This window comes from Mirounga angustirostris, unplaced genomic scaffold (genome assembly GCF_029215605.1).
Source record: "Mirounga angustirostris isolate CCGP_5_RB_7025 unplaced genomic scaffold, mMirAng1.0.hap1 SCAF_12, whole genome shotgun sequence".
Lineage (NCBI taxonomy): Eukaryota > Metazoa > Chordata > Mammalia > Carnivora > Phocidae > Mirounga > Mirounga angustirostris.
The window spans coordinates 65,409,837-65,431,503 of NW_026991720.1; the positions used below are offsets into that span (position 1 = coordinate 65,409,837).

Below are 21,667 nucleotides of genomic sequence, written 5' to 3' on the forward strand. Positions count from 1 at the left end.
TTTATACCAAAATGAGAGGCATATTAATCACACCAAACAAACAAAAACAGAGTCGTGCAGATCTTAAATGATCCCAGAATTAAAACTGTAACAAACTAATGATTTTTAAAACTTACATGTGCTATGATACTCTATGAAACAACTTACTGGTATGATTTAATCAATTTCATAATTCAGTTAAATCTGTGGGATAAGAAAAGTTTTAATCAGAATCTTGGGAAAATGTCGTTTGTTTAGTGCTTTATATAGTTTTTGAAGTAGTTTCACATACTTTGTTTCATTTGAGCCTCACGACCTGTTAAATTTGATAGGGAAGCTACTGTTTCAATTCTCATCTTCTGAGGCTCAAAGTTTAATGACTAAGGTCACGTCACTGCTAATTGGCAGAGATGTGTACTCTGTGTTTCCTGATTTACAACCCAATGCTCCCCCTTCAATGTAAAGACCATCATCACGGGAAATAATTTAACTTGTCTGGGTTTTGTTTGTTTGTTTTATGGACTTAGCAATTTCTCTATGGACAAGTGTCATCTGGAGTAGAGAATGAAGGTCCAAAAGTACAGATTGTGCCACTATAGAACTAGAGCTCAAAGGATCGGTGCAACTAAGCATCTTGTTACTTGGTTAAATATAGTAAGCTGGATACAATATGTAAAAGCTTAAAAACTATAGCATCTGATCACAGCCATGGCTACACAATGGCTTAGGCTTCTGTACATGAATTCTTTAAGCTTATTATGTATACCACAGGTCTGAAGAATTTGATATCCCTTATTAGTCACACTGGATTCTAGTTAACTTCCCATTTATATGGCTTATTTTAAATATCTATTCAACTCCTTTAGAACGCAAATGCAACAAGGTCACGTTTTTCAGATAATTTCAAAGGAAAACAATGAAAAATGATCTTGTACATCTCAGCACACTAAATATTAATTTCACTCAAATGAAGGATTTTCATTTTATAAAACAATAAAGCACTTCAACTGTCTGCATAGACCAATAAGAAAGGAAATGGAATACTTTCTAATTTTAAAGATGGTAAGAAAATAGAAATATTTTATTATACTTTTTATATAATTAGATAAATAGAACGTATATTGGTTGAATGCAAATAAATAGCATACTATAGTAGTAGGAAATACAAAATGAAAGTAAATCTAAAGATATTAAGTAATAGCTACATGCTGGGGTTTTTTGGGGCAAGTGCTTTGATGGAATGAACATTTAACAAATTCATAACCTAAGTATAATATGTATTTTTAAGAACAAACATTTATATGTCATTATAAACAATAAAAATGCAATTACGTCATGTTAAGGTTGTTTGAAGACAGGAAGCTAATCTGTTCTGCTCTTAATTTGCACTGAAAAGTTTGTATTTTGTCAGTTTATATTATTATTATGTGAAGACATAAATATATACTTTTTAGTATGTACATAGAATTGCCATGTCCATAGCCAGAATTCAAAGATGATTATCAGTAGGACCTCATGTTCACCTTGCATATAAACATCTTTCTAATCTCAGGAAACAAAAAAAATCTTTAAGAAATGGGAAAATATTGGATAGGAAAAACCTTATTTTCTTTGTAATTTCAATCTGATGTGTGGACTAGGCCACACACTTGGAAATACTATAGTAGTGAATACACAACTGTACATTTGAGATGAAAGTGAAGGGAAATGCATCATACCAAATGGAGTACAGAAATTATGAAGGTAGGCTAATTAAATTCCACTCAGAGGGCATATGAGTGGTAGCATTACCCACACTTGCTGTACCTAACCCAGCACTCTGCTAGAAAAAAACAATGCTTGGCAAGCTAAAATGGTGAGTAGTCACTTGACCTTGGCTCTCATTTGCAAAAAAAGGTTGTATTTCAAAATAGAAGATGTGGATGGAAAAGTAAATACAGCTGTGTTTTCTCCACCCCAGTGTGAGAATGAAGGGGCTAAAAATCAGAATGGCAAGAGGCATGGTCCCTTCATGGTATATACTTAGAGCCCAATGGAGAGTGCTATGATTTTATTTTATGGCTAACTCAGGAGAATATTTTTTTATTGTGGTAAAATATTTGCAATGTAAAATTTATCATCTTAACCATTTTTAAGTGTATAATTCAGTGCATGAAGTACATTCACAGTTGTGCAGATACTACCACTGTCTATCTCTAGAACTCTTCCATCATCTCAAGCAGAGACTGTACCGATTAAACAACTCTCCATTCCTCCCAGCCCCTGGTAACCTCTATCTATTATACTTTCTATCAGTTTGCCTGTCTAGGGACCTCATTTAAATGGACTCATACAATATTGATCCTGTAGTGACTGGCTTATTTCACTTAGCATAATGTTTTTGGAGACTATGTATGTTGTATCATGTATCAGAATTTCATTCCTTTCTGAAGCTAAATATATACCATAGGTTGTTTATCCATTCAGCTGTTAATAGACATTTGGGTTGTTTCTACCTTTTGGCTATTGTAGGACAGTATTTTTAAACTACAGTACAATCAAAGTAGGAAAGCAGGAAATAATTCTAAAAGGACTGTCAGGATTCAGTGAATATAGGAGTACAGAGTATTTATGTACATGGAGAAAAGTTAGCAAGAACTGAAGAGAGGGAAACATAAAATATGTTTCCTGCTTATTTTGAATTGTGATTTTTTAAGGTATAATAAATTTGTATGTACCTTTTTATAATACACACTTTGCTTAGCTTTAACAATCATAATTAAAGCAAGCTTTGCCAACTTAATAATTTAGGGATTAAAATTTGAGTATAAATAATTGATGGTATTTCAATGCTGTTTGAAGCAGCGGCATAATCTCTAAGACCTTCCACCCACTCTAGAACTCAGTGCTGTAATTCTTTTGTGTGTCATTTTAAGGGTATGAGATGCCATTACCTGCTCTGGGGGAAAGTCTACCCAACAAAGTACAGAGTGAATAATGCTAAGAATTAATTAAAAATGAGAAGCCACAATCATGCCCAAATTTACAGAAAAATTTAAAATATCTTAATTTTTTAATTTAAAATTGTAATTTAAAAAATTTTAAATGCCTCAACAGAGTAACCAAAAGGGAAAATACACATTGTGCTTGAAAAGTGCTTTCAGATGAACAGCAGAATACTTGCTTAGTATAGAATCAATTCTTAGGGACATCCTTTTTCAGGATTCCTAAGTTTTTAGGGAGAAAGAAGTTAATTATCAGAATATATGCTATTACTTTTACTTCAAGTTGAAAATTAATCCACAAGGCTTGGAAAGAGCACTAGGTCCAAGTCCCCATGACTACTGTCTCCATAAACCATGTGACCTTACACAAAACATTTAAGCTTTCTGTGTTTCAATTAACTCCTCTGAAAATATGAAATAGTTGGACCAGATGATCCAGTTGTAAAGTACCATAATTCCAAGTAGACTTAGACCCTAAATCTTCTGCACTAGTAAAAATTCTTAAGGAAATAGCACTTAAATTAATATAAATAATAACTATAGAAACAAAGTATCAACTGATAGTTATATTATCTTGAGAAGAAACTTATAACTCAGAACAATACTCCAAAGGTTATGAAAAGGACTCCTATTCCTATCATGGAAGAATACCTAACTTACACTGCTCTTCATTATGATAAAAAACAAACTTCGGAGTAAAAAAAAAAAAAATTACATATAAATATGTGTGTGTGTGTGTGTGTATACATATATATATATATGTAGGTTCCAATCTTCTATCAAGTTATGCCCTAAAAAAAACCACTGTTGTAATTATTAAGAACTCAGAATGTATTTTCTCAGGCCAGTGGGTCCACAATAGAGATGAAATCCTGTATATTTGCAATAAATACATGTAGGGAAATTATTAATATTAAAATTAGAAAAACAATAAGCCAGATTAAACATTTAAAAATTATCTTGACTGTCAGTGCTAAAAAAAAAAAAAAAAGCAAATATAGTTGTAGGAGCTGAACTTTGGTAGAGAATCTGGAAGGTACTTTGGAGTACTTTCAAGATTGCTGGCCTAGGGGGCGCCTGGGTGGCTCAGTTGGTTAAGCGACTGCCTTTGGCTCAGGTCATGATCCCAGGGTCCTGGGATCGAGTCCTGCATCAGGCTCCCTGCTCAGCAGGGAGTCTGCTTCTCCCTCTGACCCTCCCCCCTCTCATGCTCTCTCTGTATCTCATTCTCAAATAAATAAATAAAATCTTAAAAAAAAAAAAAAAAGATTGCTGGCCTAGGTGCATTGTCAGGTATTTTCATTAGAAGTATCTCTAGGAAGTCTGGAGAGTTGTATTCAAGATTTTTTGTTTTAATCCCATCAGTAGCAAGGTGACAAAGTAGATTAAGTGGTAAAATCTGGTAAAAAGAAAGAGATTAAGAAAGATGCATGTGTAGGACAAGAAAGCAATTCACTGGAGGTGGGAATGACTGGTTATCAGAAGTCAAAGTGTGAACATAATAGACCTGCTGATAGAAATGGCAGACAGGATAGGAGAAGGAAGAGCCTCACCTAGTTCCCTTTTGGCCAACCCGTGACTGCACCATAGGTCAGTGTGGTGTTCATGATGGCTGAAGTAGGGAACAAAAGGCCTCATGGAAGGAAGCAGCAGCAGCAGTTAACTCCCTGTGACCCAGCCATTTACATGGTGGTCCTTGGTAACCTGAGCACTAGTTTTCAAAGGTCTGGCATTTCCAAGTTAGTTGATTTTCAGGACCTAGTACAGATCTTCTTTTAACCTTCTAGAAATAACTGCTATGGCTTCCACTGCCAAAGTGGCTTAAAAACCAACGCCTATAATTTCCAAAAGGGGTCTTAAATGTATGGAAGCTACACTCAGAGTCCAGCAGACCTTCTGTTTTCCCTCCCATGCCTACTTTATTGGTGAGTTGATGATGGGAATTCATTAAGGAAACTAATTTATGGCCTACCCGTGAGAGTGCAAGTAAGGATTTAGATGATGAGCTTTGATATATACTAGTAAGTAAATTATATTAGCATTACTAATTCTAATTTTATCAACTCCAAGTCAGTCTTAAGGTTGTAACAGTGTACCTATGTCTATTGCCACAGACATCGGTAAACAGGTAAATGGGCACTTACTTGCCAGTCACTGCTCTAAGCTCTTTACCTGTGTCCTCTCATTTAATTTTTTGTTTGTGATGTACATACCGCTTTCACCTCCATTTAACAGATGGGGAATACTGAAACCCAAAGAATTGAGTCTAACTCTGAGATTGTACTCTGACTCACTATTCCATGCTGCCCCGCAAACCTGACACCGTCTAAGGAAACTTCGCTTCATACCTTGTAAATGCACTGTTTCTAAAGACTTTGTCAAATTGTTTCAAAAGTATTTTCCCCTTCAGAAAGGGTTATAGAATACTTTTCCAATATTCCTACTTTCTTTTTCTCTCAAAACAAAGAGAAGCACATGTAATGTGGAAGATAACTTTAAAAAAAAAAAAAACAACAAAAACCAAAGACAAGGGAAAACATTGCATGTTGTCATTTTTATATCCAGCTGGATATGCTAATTTATGTGGATTGTAGACACCCTAAAATTACAGACTATTTAGACATTTTTAATCCCTAAAAAGCAGTGTTGTGATGCCTGAATAATATATTTTTAAAGTAACCTTTTCACCTTAACCAAATATATTCTAGTTAAATTTAAGAAAGTAAAGTGACCACACAGTGATGACACTTCCTGAGACAAGCCCTCTGTGACTCACTGTCCAGTGACAAGCATGGACTGGATTCAACTGCCCACATCCCCTAGCCTATGGCACTTGCTGAGTAAAGGCAAGAAGGCACCAGGTGTCGGGACCTGGGCTACAATCTGTTCTCAGGAAACAGAGAAGATACTTTGCCTTTAAAAGGCTCAAACACATGATCTGGGTCGACTTAACATGATTCTTGAACCAACTATGTTAAGAGATTATATCACAGACAAGAAAAGAGAATGAGAACATTTCCGGGACTCAATATAGTTGCAAATTTCTGGGTGGACCCTTAAATGTAGAAAAAAAGGGGAAGTACATCATCACTATTTATGCCCAGAGTAGCACAAATGAAAGTAGTGCTTTCATGCTCAAAGCATACAGTTAATTTCTAAAAGGCCTTGTGTGTTTTTTACTTCCTATTTGTTTAATTGCTTTGAACTAAAACCTAAACAAAAATTGATTAAAGTGATGCAGTTCAAAATACAAATTTCATGCTGATTGCTTGAAAAGCTATAAAAAATATCTGGATCACCAACTACAAAACGTAAAGCAAATCACAAGTTTGAAAACAATTTTAAAATTCCGAGCAGGTAATCACTGAGAGGAAAACAAGAATACTTTCACTTGCATAAAAATTTACTCAATTTATGTTATTCCTTCTTTCCTTTCTCATAGCCCCCCAAATTAGTTTTTGAAAAGAGACCTATACAGACAATATATGTAAAATATTATGCTCTTTTGGTAGCATGAGCTTTGTACTGTCCACTAGTATGATTTACATGAGTTTAGGAAAATCGATTAACATAATATACCATATCAATTGAATAACAAAACTATATGACCATCTCAATAGCCTCAGAAAAAATTAAAAAAAAAAATCGGGTACACTTTCATGATAAAAACACTCACCCAACTAGGAATTTTTTTTTAATTTTTTTTTTTTTAAGATTTTATTTATTTGCGAGAGAGAGAATGAGAGACAGAGAGCATGAGAGGGGGGGAGGGTCAGAGGGAGAAGCAGACTCCCTGCTGAGCAGGGAGCCTGATGTGGGACTCGATCCTGGGACTCCAGGATCATGACCTGAGCCGAAGGCAGTCGCTTAACCAACTGAGCCACCCAGGAGCCCCCAACTAGGAATTGAAGGGAACTTTCTCAACCTGATTAAAGGACATCTTCAGAAAATCCAAGCAAGCATCATATTTCACAATGAAAGACCAGATGCTTTCCCCCTAAGATTAGGAACAAGACAAGCATGTCCACTTTTGCCACTTCTGTTGAACATATTATTAGATGTTCTAGCCAGAGCAATTAGGCAATTAATCAGTAATATATTTTAAAAATAAACAGGTAGTTTTATTTCCTTTCTAATCTGGATGCTATCTTTCTCTATATGTAAATGCCATGAACTTGCATGTAGAAAAATCTAAGGAATCCACCAAAATACTATTAGAACTAATAAGTTCAAGGTTGGAGGATACAAGATCAATATAAAAAACCAGTTGTATTTCTACACATGTGCAATAAATAATCCAAAAATGAAATTAAGAAAACAATTCATTTACAGTAGCATCAAACAATAAAATATTTAGAAATAAATTTAAAACTTATACTCTGAAAACTACAAAACATTGTTGAAATTAAAAAAAAATCTAAAGGAAAAACATCCCATGTTCATGAATCAGAATATGATATTAAGATGGCAATATTCTTCAAATTCATATATAGAATCAATGCAATTCCTATCAGAGTCCCAGCTGATTTCTTTGTAGAAATTGACAAGCTGGTCCTAAAATTCATATGGAATTCCCAAATACTCAGAACTGCCAAAATAATCTTTAACATTAAGGAACATTGGAGGGCTCACATTTTCTGATTTCAAAACTTACTACAAAGCAACAGTAATTAAGATAGTGTGGTAATGGGGTACCTGGCTGGCTCAGTTGTTTAGCGTCTGCCTTTGGCTTGGGGTTGTGATCCCGGGGTCCTGGGATCGAACCCCATATTGGGCTCCCTGCTTGGCGGGAAGCCTGCTTCTCCCTCTCCCACTCCCCCTGCTTGTTTTCCCTCTCTCACTGTGTCTCTCTGTCAAATAAATACATAAAATCTTTAAAAAAAGAAAGATAGTGTGGTAATGGCCTAAGGACAGACATATATCAATGGAATAGCATTAAAAGCCCAGAAATAAACATATGTGTCTATGCTGAACTACTTTTACAGGTGCCTAACTTTTATTTTTTATTAAAGTATAATTGACACACAATGTTATATTAGTTTCAGGTGTACAACAGTGATTCAACAATTCTCAACATTATTCCATGCTCACCACAATAAGTGTAGTCACCATCTGTCACACTGTTATTATTACATTATTGACTATATTCCCTTTGTTGTACTTTTCATCTCTGTGACTTATTTTATAACTGGAAATTTTCACCTCTTAATCTCTATTTGCCTACCCCCCCCAACTAACCTCCCCTCTGGCAACTACCAGTGTGTTTTCTGTACGTAAGAGTCTGTTTTTGAGCAAAGGGAAAGGGAGAGAGAGACAGAAACCAAGAGGCTCTTAACTACAGAAAACAAACTGATGGTTACCAAAGGAGGGGGTGGAGTGGGGGGATGGGTGAAATAGGTTGATGGGGATTAAGGAGTGAACTTGTCATGAAGAGCACAGGGTGATGTATGGAATTGTTGAATCACTATACTGTACACCTGAAACTAATATAACACTGTATGTTAACTAACCGGAATTAAAGTAAAAACTAAAACAACAAAAAAATAATTCTTAGCAATGGGATAAAGACATTTTAAATGTGAAAATCAGTTCAAGACAAAAAAAGGGTATTTTTGTTTATTTGTTTTGTTTTGTTTAGATTCCACATTATAAGGGAAATCATAGGGTATGTTTTTCTGTTATTTCACTTAGCATAATACTCTCTAGGTTCATCCACATTGTTGCAAATGGCAAGATTTCATACACACACACACACAAACACCCTCCCCCCCCAACATCTTTATCCATTCATCTATTGATGGACACTTAGGTTGCTTCCATATCTTGGCTATTGTAAATAATGCTGCAATAAACATAGGGGTGCATATATCTTTTCAAATTAGTGTTTTTACTTTATTTGGGTAAAATACCCAATAGTGCAATTACTGGATCATATGATAACTCTATTATTAATTTTTTGAGAAAACGCCATACTGTTTTCCATAATGGCTGCACTAATTTACATTCCCACCAACAGTGCACAAAAGTTCCTTTTTCTCCACATCCTCGCCAACACTCGTTATTTCTGGTCTTTTTGATTCTAGCCATTCTGACAGGAGTCAGGTGATAGCTCACTGTGGTTTTGATTTGCATTCCCTGATGATTAGTGATGTTGTACATCTTTGCATGTGTTTGTGAGCTATCTGTATGTCTTCTGTGGAAAAAGTCTATTCAGGTCCTCTGCTGCCCACTTTTTTTTTTTTTTTGAGAGAGAGAGTGAGCAAGCCCAAGAATGCACATGGCGTGGGGGGCGGAGGGGCAGAGGGAGAGGGAGAGAGAGAATCTTAAGCAGCCTCCATCACAGAGCCATCGCAGAGCTCGATCTCAGGACCATGAGAACAGGACCCTGAGATCATGACCTGAGCCTAAATCAAGAGTCTGATACTTAAACAACTGAGCTACCCAGACACCCTTCCTCTGCCCACTTTTTAATCAGGGTGCTTGTTTTTTTTTTGCTGTTGAGTTATATAAGTTATATAAGTTCTTTATATATTTTGGTTTTAGCCCTTTTCAGATTTATTTTTTATTTTATTATTATGTTCAGTTAGCCAACATATAGTACATCATTAGTTTTTGATGTGTTCAGTGATTCATTAGCTGCATATAAGACCCAGTACTCATCACAACAATTGTGTATGGTGTGAGAAAGTGGTCCAGTTTCATTCCTTTGCATGTAGCTGTATAGTTTTCCCAGCGCCATTTGTTGAAGAGACTGTATTTTCCCCATTGTATATTCTTACCTCCTTTGTTATAGAATAATTGACCATATATGCATTGGTTTATTTCTGGGCTCTATTCTGGTCCATTGATCTATGTGTATATTGTTGTGTCAGTATCATACTGTTTTGATTACTATAGCTTTGTAGTAGATCTTGAAATCTGGAATATGATATCTCCAGCTTTATTCTTCTTTCTCAAGACTGCTTTGGCTAGGGGCGCCTGGGTGGCTCAGTTGGTTAAGCGACTGCCTTCAGCTCAGGTCATGATCCTGGAGTCCCTGGATCGAGTCCCGCATCAGGCTCCCTGCTCGGCAGGGAGTCTGCTTCTCCCTCTGACCCTCCCCCCTCTCATGTGCTCTCTCTCATTCTCTCTGTCTCAAATAAATAAATAAAGTCTTTAAAAAAAAAAAAAGACTGCTTTGGCTATTGGGGGCCTTTTGTGGTTCCCTACACATTTTAGGATTATTTGTTCTAGATCTGTGAAAAATGCTACTGGTATTTTAATAGTGATTGCACTGAATCTGTAGATCACTTTGGATAGTATGGACATTTTAACAATAATAATTCTTCCAATCCATGATCATGGTATACCTTTCCATTTGTGTGTGTCATTTTCAATCAATGTCATCAATGTCTTACAGTTTTCAGAGTATAGGTCTTTCACTTCCTCGGTTCAACTTATTCCTAGGTATTTTATTCTTTTTGGTGCAATTGTACATAGGATTGTTTTCCTAATTTCTCTTTCTGCTACTTCATTATTAGTGTATAGCAATGCAACTGATTTTGTATATTAATTTTGTATCCTGCAACTTTACTGAATTCAACTATCAGTTCTAGTGGTGTTTTGGTGGAGTCTTTAGGGTTTTCTATATATGGTATGTCATCTGCAAATAGCGAACATTTCACTTCTTCCTTACCAATTCGGATGCCTTTTTCCCCTTTTTCTTGGCTGACTGCTGTGACTAGGACTTCCAGTGCTATGTTGAATAAAAGTGATGAGTGGACATTCTTGCTTTGTTCCTGATCTTAGAGGAAAAGCTCTCAGTTTTCACCACTGAGTATGATGTTATCTGTGGGTCTGTCATAAATAATCTTTCTTATGTTGAAGTATGTTTAGTATAAACTCATTTTGTTGAGAGTTTTTAATCAACAGTGGATGTTGTATTTTATCAAATGCTTTTTCTGCATCAATTGAAATGATCATATGGTTTTTATCCTTCCCCTTGTTTATGTGATGTATCATAATGATTGATTTGCAAATACTGAACCACCTTTGCATCCTTGGAATAAATTCCATGTGATTGTGGTGAATGATCCTTTTAATATATTGTTGAATTTAATTTGTTAATATTTTGTTGAGGATTTTCACATTTATTTTCATCAGAGATACTGGCGTCTATTTTCTTTTTTGTGTCTTTGTCTTGTTTGGTATCAGGGTAATGCTGGCCTCACAGAAATGAATTTGGAAGCTTTCCTTGCTTTTCTGTTTTTGGAATAGAGAAGAATAGGTATTAACTCTTTAAATATTTGGTAGAATTCCCCTGTGAAGCTATCTGGTCTTGGATTTTTGTTGGGAGTTGTTTTGATTACTGATTCAATTTCATTACTAGTAATCAGTCTGTTCAGATTTTCTATTTCTTCCCGATTCAGTTTTGGAAAACTGAATGTTCCTTGGAATTTCTCCATTTCTTCTAGGGTGTCCAATTTGTTGGCATATAATTTTCATAACATTCTCTCATAATCCGTTGTATTTCTGTGGTGTCAGTTATTTTCCCTCCTTCATATCCAGTTTTATTTGAGTCCTCTCTCTTTTTTCTTGATGAGACTAGCTAAAGGTTTATCAATTTCGTGCATCTATTCAAAGAACCATCTCTTGGTTTCACTGATCTTTCCTATTGTTTAAGTCTCTATTTCATTCATTTCCATGCTAATCTTTATTATTTCCTTTCTTCTACTAGCTTTGGGCTTTGTTTTTCATTTTCTAGCTCCTTTAGTTGTAAGGTTAGATTGTTCACTTGAGATTTTTCTTATTTCTTGAGATAGACCTGTATTGTAATAAACTTCCCTCTTAGACCTGCTTTTCCTGCATCCCAAAGATTTTGGATCTTTGTGTTTTCATTCTCATTTGTCTCCATGTATTTTTTGGTTTTCTCTTTGATTTCTTCATTGATCCACTGGTTGTATAGCAGTATGTTATTTAGCCTGCATGTGTTTGTATTTTTTTCCAGTTTTCATATAATTGGTTTCTAGTTTCAACTGTTACGGGTGGAAGAGATGCTTGATAAGATTTCAGTCTTTTTAAATTTATTGAGACTTGTTTTGTGGGCTGACATGTGATCTATCCTAAATAATATACCATGTGCACTTGAACATGTATTCTGCTGTGTTTGGAGGGAACGTTCTGTTAGGTCCATCTGATTTAATGTGTCATTCAAAGCTACTGTTCCCTTATTTTCTCTCTGGATGGTGTACCCCTTGATGTAAATGGGGTGTTATAGTCCCCTACTATTACTGAATATCAATTTCTCCCAACTATGTCTCTGCCCCTCCTACCCTTGTTGATGCAGTCTTTTCTCTATGACTAGCTGGGCAAAGTCTGTACCACCAATCTTCAGGTCATTTTCAGAGTTAGTTGTACAGGTGTAGCTGTTGTTTCGGTGTGTCTATGGGATGAAGTGAGCTCAGGATCCTCCTATTCCACCATCTCCCTACTTCTCTATGATCAACTGATTTTTGACAAAGTGCCAAGACCATTCAATAGAGGAAAGAAGAGTCTTTTCAACAAATGGTGCTAGGACAACTGGACAGTCACATACAAAAGGAAATTGGACCTTTGTATGACACTATATATAAAATGAATTTAAAATGGATCAAAGTCTGAAATGAGCTAAACTAATTCTTAGAAGAAAATATAGAGATAAATCTTCATGACCTCAAATTTGGCAATAGTTTCTTAGATATGACACCAAAGCACAAGTAATAAAAGAAAAAAAAAAGTAGATCAATTAGACCTTATCAGAATTACAAACTTCTATGCTTCAATAGATATTATGCTGAACATGAAAACACTATCAGCAGAATGGGAGAAGATATTTGTAAGTCAAATATCTAATAAGGGACTTGCATCTAGAATATATTAAAAAAACTCTTATAACTCAACAATAAAAGGACAACCCATTTGAAGAAGAGGCAAAAGATGTGAATAGACATTTCTCCAAAGTAGATATATGAATGCTCAGCTGGCATCTGAAAAGGTGCTTGACATCATTAGTCATGAAGAAAATGCAAATCAAAACCCACAAGATACCCACAGTGAGATTCTCTGTACCCATGAGGATGGGTATAATAAAAAATCAGATAATAACAAATACAGGCTTTGATGTGGAGAAACTGGATCCATTACATACTGCTAGTGGGAATGTAAGATGTGGCACCACTAAGATGATGCAGAAAATGGCCGGTTTCTCCAACAGTTCAACGGAGAGTTATTATGAGACCTAGCAATACCACTCATAGGCATATACTAAGAAAAATTAAAAACAGGTATTAAAAAAAAATAATGGTACGTGAATGTTTATGGCAGCATTATTCACAATAGCCAAAAGGTAGAACTAATCCAAATGTCCATCAACTGATGAACAGATAAACAAAATGTGATATATTCACATAATGGACTATTTTCCCACAATTAAAGGAGTAAAAAGGAATGAAGTACTGATATATGCCTCAATACAGATGACCCTTGAAAATATTATGCTGAGTGAAAGAAACCACAAAAGAACACATATTATTCTATTTATATAAAATACTCAGAGTAGGCAAATCCGTTGAAACAAAAAGTGGATGAGTGGTGAAAAGTTCAACGTTATTTCCAACAGACTGAAGCTACATCTTCAAGTAAAAGGAATACGTATCGGTCATAGTGTTTTTTATTTTCTCAATCACGTAATTAGACTAAAATATTTTCAGTCTTTTGCCCGCATATTTTTAAATATCATTAATTCATTTTAAATTTCATTTAACCTATCTATACTATTTAGATGAATTTGAAAGGAATATTACACCGATTCTACTTGATATAGTGCACTTAAAAAACACTAATACACCTTTGTAAGTCCCCAACCAGCCCTATCTTCTCTTCATTTTACTGTTAGCTTCATTCTAGTAACAGTCATCTTCAGATGCATGAAATAATTAAAGAAAACAAGCTGTTCCACCAAGAGATGCCCTTGTAAAAAAAATCAACTTTTAAAGTCTATTTATAAAAATTTATAATATATATAGTTTTGATTATATACTAATAAAATAATTCCAAAGATATTTTCTAACACTTGGCCTTAGGGTCACAGTAAATATATTTTTAAAAATAATACATACCAATATTTTTTGTTGCCAGGAAATAACAGAGTGATCAATAAAAGACTTTCAAGATAAAGGATAAAATTCTTTGGGGTAAGTGGATGGAAATCTGAGTTCAGGTAGAAAAAGGAATGATGTGAAATCTCTGATTGTTAAAGGGCTTGTTCATGTATTTTTTAAATGGGTGATGTCATGTACCAAATTGCTATGGGATCTCAATTTCACTGGATATATTTGAAAGAATGATGTAATCATTTTATGTTTAAATGTCAATATTTGCAGTATGTGGAAAATTCCATCTTTGTAAGAAAGTCATGATAGAAAGTTTTTATGACATTTAAAAAAATGTGTAAGGGGGTACATTGTTTTTAAGACTTCTTTTAAGAATAACTGCTGTAGAGTATATGTACAAAATTGTTTTCACATTTACTAGATATTGCCAAATTGCTCTCTAGAGTAGTTGTTTAGACTTACACAGGGTGTGAAGACTCTCTTTCCTCACAGCACCGCCAAAACTTGGGGTTTGTCAGGCTTTTTAATCTTTTCCAATCCAAATGTGAAAAGGTACCATATTCTAATCTGCCTTTGCTCCCCAGTTCTCTCCTTGCTTCGCTCTCAGCACATCTTGCTAATTCTTTAAGTCTCATCTTAAAGATCATTTCCACGCAGAAGCCTGCTCTGTCCACCCTGTTTTAGTAGATCCCCACCCCCACTTGTTCTCTGTCTCACTCCATAGGTTATACCCTTCACTATACTTACCAAGGCCTGACGCAGTAATCTCTTTGCCTATTTTTATTTTAGATGATTAGTTTTTGGTCAGTCGCTCCTACTAAAATGTAAGCTCCACGAGGCAAAGTCCCTGTCCAGTTACTTGTGTGTAGTAGCAGAGTATCTGGGCACAATAGACAATAAATACTGCTGAATGAATGAATGTTGTGGGCCTGAGTAATGAAATTGTATTAACTCTACCCTTCCTTCACAAGACCTCCAATAATCCATTGGGAACGTAGTCCTTGGCTTGTTTTCTTCCTCTTGGCCATGCTCCTTAATTTTATTCTGGATGAACTTCTCTGTGTTTACCCCCACAAATGCTTTTGCAGTGAACCGTGCTGAACATGCAGAAATGACAATATGAAAATACAGGTTAAGGGCTCCCCAACTATGCTGTCTTGGAAAAGTTACCTTACTTTCTGTACCTTGGTGACTTAATCCTCCTGTGCCCCCATTTTCTCATCTGTAAAATGGGAGTAAGTGAACCTACTCAGTAAGATGTTGTGCTGAATGAATGAAGTAACACTGGTAGGATCTCCTTAATACAGTTCCTGAAACACAGTAAGTACTCACTAAATGTTAGTTAAGTCTACCATATTCAGTATTATCCTAAGAAATTCAAGTGTTATAACATCTAATCATAACTTAAATAACAGGTAGACTGATAGCATTGTAAGAATTTCACATATATATTGGCTAACTGAACAAAATAATAATAAAAAAAGAACTTCACATACAGAGTTTTTCAAATAACAAGAGAAATCATTATCTTTGCAAACTGAGAAAGCAGTTTTAATAAAGCTGGCAGTAAAATATGACAGAATTGCCAGAGTATATATAGCTTTTAAAAAAATCTTTCCTTCAGAGATACTGATAATTGACCTAAAAATTCTAAAAGTAGACTTGACTTTCTAGTTGTCTTTTCTGTTAAGTTTGATGACTGGATAAAAAAAGAGCCGGTTACAATTTTTATAATGATTTCCTGGCTTCCAAACCCAAGTGCTATGGATCCAGGCACTATTCCAGTCAAGATTTTATAAATTTCTCCCTTTCTCTTCTTTTAACAATGCTCAGAGAAATAACTTCTAACAAGCATTTCAGTAACAGTAAGCTTGATTCAGCATATCTCCTATCATCATTTTGAGACCACCAGACGTGTCATTTGACTCCACCTTCCTCGGTGGAAGTCGTACATTTGGTACTGACCATAATATTAACCAAACTGTGAACATTTTGGACACCAGACCAACTGTTGGTGTTAGGAACTGGAGACTTCCTGCAGTGAAACCACACATTCGTGTAACTTCAACCCCATTACCAAAGGCCCTGGAATGCATTAAAAATTGCTAAAATGTCCCTTTTTGAAAACATTAATTGAATGTCATTTTATATTGAGATGGCAAACAAAATGCAGATTGACCATAAGGTGTATTTTGATACATTTAGTAACATAACAGAGTCTGTTAAATTTAGTTAAAGTTACTGTGGAAAAATAAATGGCTAGTCGGAAAGAGGCTTCAAGAATGTAGTCAATTAATATTAACAAATGTTAAAAATTATCATTTAAAAAATGATATGCCAGCTAATATATCATTGGCTCAAAAGAGCTTCCAGTGGTATCTGAAACTTTCAAGAATTCCTTTTCTCATTTAGAAATAAGTTAAAAAATTCCTCATGGGCTTAATTCATATTGGCTCAAATACATCAAAAGATGATTGTCTACTAAAAATATTTTAAGAATTTTGTAAGTACATGTAAAGAAACCGAATGGCTTTAAGAAATTCAGCCATATGAGTATAAGTAGTGACCTTCATTTTTGCAGTTAAAAAATGTGCATCCTAATTGTAAAAATGGCTAAAGCAGTATAATACAGAGGAAAGAAATGAATTAGGAATCAGAAGGTCAACTGCATTCATCTATTCAAAAAATATTTGAGTCTCTATAGTGTGTCTGGCACAACGCATGGCAGTAGACAGAGTGGAGAATAGGGCTGCTTTGGTCAGGATTATAGTACAGGGGGCAAATTTGACAAAACCCTAGGAGAACAACTGGGAAGTGTTACAAGGAAGGAACAGCAGGCAATGAGAAGAAATGGGACAGGTGGTGGGCAAGAAGGGGAGGAAGAAGTGAATTCTGACTGCACATATGATCAAATATTTTTTTTAAGTGAAAACCCTTTAAACTTACGTGACTCAACTGCCGTACTTATAAGTTAAAATATTTGAAATCTGGGAATAATTATTATTGAAAACTTTTTGTTTCAATAATCTAACTCCGAAAAGACTTCAAGTTTTAAAATCCAATTCAATGGTACAGTATCTGGTACAGTTACTAAAGCATAACCAAAGATCATCAAAATTCCATCATGATTTAGAAAAGCCAATTGAAAGAGCCTTTTTTTCTTTTTTAGAATCCACATATAAGTGAGATCATATGATATTTGTCTTTCTCTGACTTATTTCACTTAGCATAATGTCCTCAGGTCCATTTACAAATGGCAAGATTTCATTCTTTTTTATGGCTGAATTATACACACACACACACACACCACATTTTCTTTATGCATTCATCCACTGATGGACACTTAGGTTGCATCCATGTCTTGGTTACTGCAAATAATGATGCAATGAACATGGGGGTGCATATACCTTTTCAAGCTAGTGTTTCCTTTTCTTTCAGATAAATACCTGTAGAAGTAGAATTGCTGGATCATAGGGTGGTTCTATTTTTAATTTTTTGAGAAGCCTCCATATTGTTTTCCATTAGTGGCTCTGCCACTTTACATTCCTGCCAACAGTGCACAAGAGATCTCTTTTCTCCACATCCTTGCCAACACTTGCTATTTCTTATCTTTTTGATAATAGCCATTCTGACTGGTATGAAGGGATAGCTCATTGTGGCTTTAATGTGCATTTTCTTGATGATGTAGAGCACCTTTTCATGTATCTGTTGGCAATCTGTAGGTCTTCTTGGAAAAATGTCTATTCAGATCTTCTGCCTATTTTTAATTAAAACTTTTTTTCCTGCCTATTTTTTTAATGGGATTGGGGGGGTTCATTATTGAGTTGGAGGAGTTCTGTATATATTTTAGTTATTAACCTCTGACCAGATATATGTTTTGTAAGTATTTTCTCCCATGCCATAAGTTGCCTTTTCATTTTGTTGATTGTTTTCTTTGCTGTGCAGAAGCCTGTTTGATATAGTCCCACTTGTTTATTTTTGCTTTTGTTGCTTGTGCTTTTGGTGTCATATCCCAAAAATCATTGCCAAGACCAATGTCAAGGAGTTTCCCACCTGCGTTTTCTTTTAGACGTTTTATGGTTTCAGGTCTTACGTTCAAGTCGTTATCCATTTTGAGTTGATTTTTTGCATTTAGTTTAAGACAGTGGTCAAATAAGTAAATAAAATCTTTAAAAAAAAAAAAAAAGACAGTGGTTGAACTTCATTCTTTTGCATGTGGCTGTCCAATTTTCCCAGCGCCATTTATTGAGGAGCCTGTCCTTTCCCCATTGTTTATCTTGGTTCTTTTGTCATAAATTAACTGACCATATATGCGTGGGTTTATTTCTGGGCTGTCTATTCTGTTCCACTGAGCTATGTGTCTGTTTTTATGTCAATAACAAACTATTTTGACTACTGTAGCTTTGTAGGATAGTTTGAAAACAGGGAACATGATGCTTCCTTGGTTAAATTTATTCCTGGGTATTTTATTCTTTTTGATGCAATTGGAAAAATAATACTAGTATTTAGATGAGCTTTTCAACACCGTCTCATCTTTTTACATTTTATTTCACAAATGTGATATTTTAATGGCTATTATGTTTGTAATGAGAGTATATCCAGCTACAAGTATTGTTAAGGATTGTGATAGCTCTCAGATAATGGTTAAGAATTTTTATATGGAAAACAAGATGTTCTCATAACCAGATTTGACCAAGAACTTTTACTTCAATAGTAGAGGGTTTCTGGGAAGGAGAGGGAGGAAAGAGGCTAAAAATATTTTAAAGATAAGAGCAAATACTTGCTCTTTTATTTTTTCTTGGTACTAAGACAAAACTGATACTATGAGATTTTATGGACTTTTAAGCCATCTATATATGCTTTACATATATGTCATTCAAATCTGTACAACCACCCTACAGATAAGTGGTATTATCCCTAATTTACAGACAAGGAAAATGAGACACAGAGATATTAAATAGCTGGTCTAAGGTCACAGTTTGTAAACCACAGAACAGTATACTGCTCTTAAAAACTGAACTCCAGGGGCGCCTGGGTGGCTCAATCATTAAGTGTCTGCCTTCAGCTCAGGTCATTATCCCAGGGTCCTGGGACTGAGCCCCACATCGGGCTCCCTGCTCAGCGGGAAGTCTGCTTCTCCCTCTCCCACTCCCCCTGCTTGTGTTCCCTCTCTGTGTTTCTTTCAAATAAATAAATAAAATCTAAAAAAAAAGAAAAAAACTGAACTCTGAATGACTTTTCTACACATGGGCAATTCTTTAGCTCAAATAAAGGTTGTTCTCACAATACCAACACTGACAGTATTAAAGCTAAGCGAGAGAAAATAACTAGTTGCCTAGCAATTTACCAAGGAAATATATAGCCAGGAGGCCTTACTTTTACTAGCATCATTTCCATGTTATATGCTATCATGATAGTGTGACTTCAGAATACCCAATAAAGATTTGAAATTTATGACATACTGTATTATAAGAGTACCATCAGATCGAAAACTTTAGTACGGTATTTACTGGATCTATTTTTAAAATATTTCCAATGCCGGGTGCCTGGGTGGCTCAGTCGTCAAGTGTCTGCCTTCGGCTCAGGTCATGATCCCAGGGTCCTGGGATCGAGCCCCGCATCGGGCTCCCTGCTCGGCGGGAAGCCTGCTTCTCCCTCTCCCACTCCCCCTGCTTGCGTTCCTTCTCTCGCTGTATCTCTCTCCGTCAAATAAATAAATAAAATCTTTAAAAATAAAAAAATAAAATAAAATAAAATAAAATAAAATATTTCCAATGCCGTGTCTGTTTGTAAGGTTTTCATAGGGAAAACTACCACCATTTTAAGAAAAGCTAATAACTAAAATTTCAAACTTATAAAACAAACTAAAATTTTTACTTTCACTTATAGGAAGAATCTTTGGTCTAATTAAAGGACTGAAGTTTAGACATTTCCTCTTACGATGAAAGTATCAGAGTCGTAAAAAACTGGTGTTACTGAGAAGGGCACTGGTCTTAAGATTTGAGAGGAATTTCTGGTCTCATACTTTACCACTCTACTAACATACTATGTGACATAAAGCAAGTCACTTAATTTTTCTGAATTCTGTTTGGTTTATTTATCTCTAAAATGACGGGGCTGGGTGAGAAAATCTTTAACCCTATAGATCAGTCCTATTAAACAGAAATCAGTAATAGCCACATACGTAGTTTAAAATTTTCCACTAGCCACAGTTAAAAAAAAAAAAAAAAGGAGGAAACAGCTGGAATTAATTTTTAACAATATATTTTATCTAACCCAATATATCTAAAATGTCTGTTCAACTGATAATATAAAAAATTATTGAGATATTTTAGGTTTCTTTATCATTTTAAGTCTTTGAGATCCAGTGTGTATTTTATACTTAGAGCACACTTCAATTCAGACTACCCACATGAATTGCTCAGTAGCCACATGTGTATAGTTTTAGACGTCTACGGGCAATACAGTCTATTCTCTAATAATTGATGTGAAGTATTTCAGGATCATCCCATCATAAAAGTAAGGCACACCTGCAGAAATTAGGCTTAATAAAAGCAGTTGTCCACACAGTGTGGTTTAATGGCAGCACTGTGAAGGTTCCCATCTACAGAAGCCTGAAAATTCATCTTTGGTGGATAGTTTCCTTTTCAATGTTTTACAATATAAATTATAGAAGATAACACATTGACAGAGTAAGCTCTTAGTGCAAAGTGAAAATCCTTTTAGAAGCATATGGGCTGTAAATAGTAAATTAAAGGGTCCTTAACACATGATGTGTATGTGTTTGGGTTTATTCTATTGCTTGGATCACCAGCATCTTACATGACATAGGGGGAGTAGGGATGAAACCTATGAATGGTAGATAGCTAAGAAAAAAATTTACCCACTTATGATTCAGGCTTGTATTGTTATAGTCTAAGTAAAATGGGAAAAAAAGGAAAAAAATCCAGATAATCACATGCTAGGTGAAGTCACACTAAAAGAAGGGCCGTCCCTTTGACCTGTACGTCCCTTAATGGCAGCCATGACTACGCTGATGTCGGGAAGGAACTAACACCAGCAGTCGCTGTTGGACTCTGCACCTCGGCTCCTCTAAGAAGTCTTAACGAACACAGTAAGAGTTACTAAAGGAAACACAGTTAGGCAAGCCACTTTAAAACAACCAGGTCCTAAGTGGCAAATGAAATTCAAACCTTGAGCAGCAGCTTGAGAGGAAAATGGTGAGATTGGGGCATGAATCTTGCTGGAGGCAAAAATCTGGACTGTGTGTAATTTGTGCTCTCTTACCAGCCGGTTCCCACTTTGATATTCAGAGGAAGGTTCTGCAGTAATCTGCATGATGGATATGTGGGAAAGCTGTGCCAGCCTCTTATTAAGAGGAAGGAGGAAAGGGAACCAGAGTGTCACCAAAGCGACATTAGCCGTGCCTTTTTACTGTCAGGTGGATGGAGGCTATGAATTTAGGAAGTGTTCATTCCTTCCCACTGGTGAGCCAGAAAGGACTGCTTTGTCATAAACCAAGAATTAGTATCTCACTCAGTTTATTCTTATAAGCAAACCTCAATTTTAGACTTA

At 35.4% G+C, this 21,667-nt stretch overlaps 1 protein-coding gene and 1 long non-coding RNA gene across 3 annotated transcripts in view; one reads left to right on the plus strand and one right to left on the minus strand.

The window, feature by feature from the left end:
- LOC129045483 (uncharacterized) overlaps positions 1 to 21,667 on the plus strand; it is a 219,715-nt gene that overhangs the window by 104,222 nt on the left and 93,826 nt on the right. Inside the window, exon 2 of the long non-coding RNA XR_008505268.1 lies at positions 14,118 to 14,173. This is a non-coding gene — a long non-coding RNA (uncharacterized LOC129045483). The remainder of the gene's footprint in view (positions 1 to 14,117; positions 14,174 to 21,667) is intronic.
- Positions 1 to 21,667, minus strand: part of UMAD1 (UBAP1-MVB12-associated (UMA) domain containing 1) — a 214,513-nt gene that overhangs the window by 12,460 nt on the left and 180,386 nt on the right. The window lies entirely within an intron of this gene.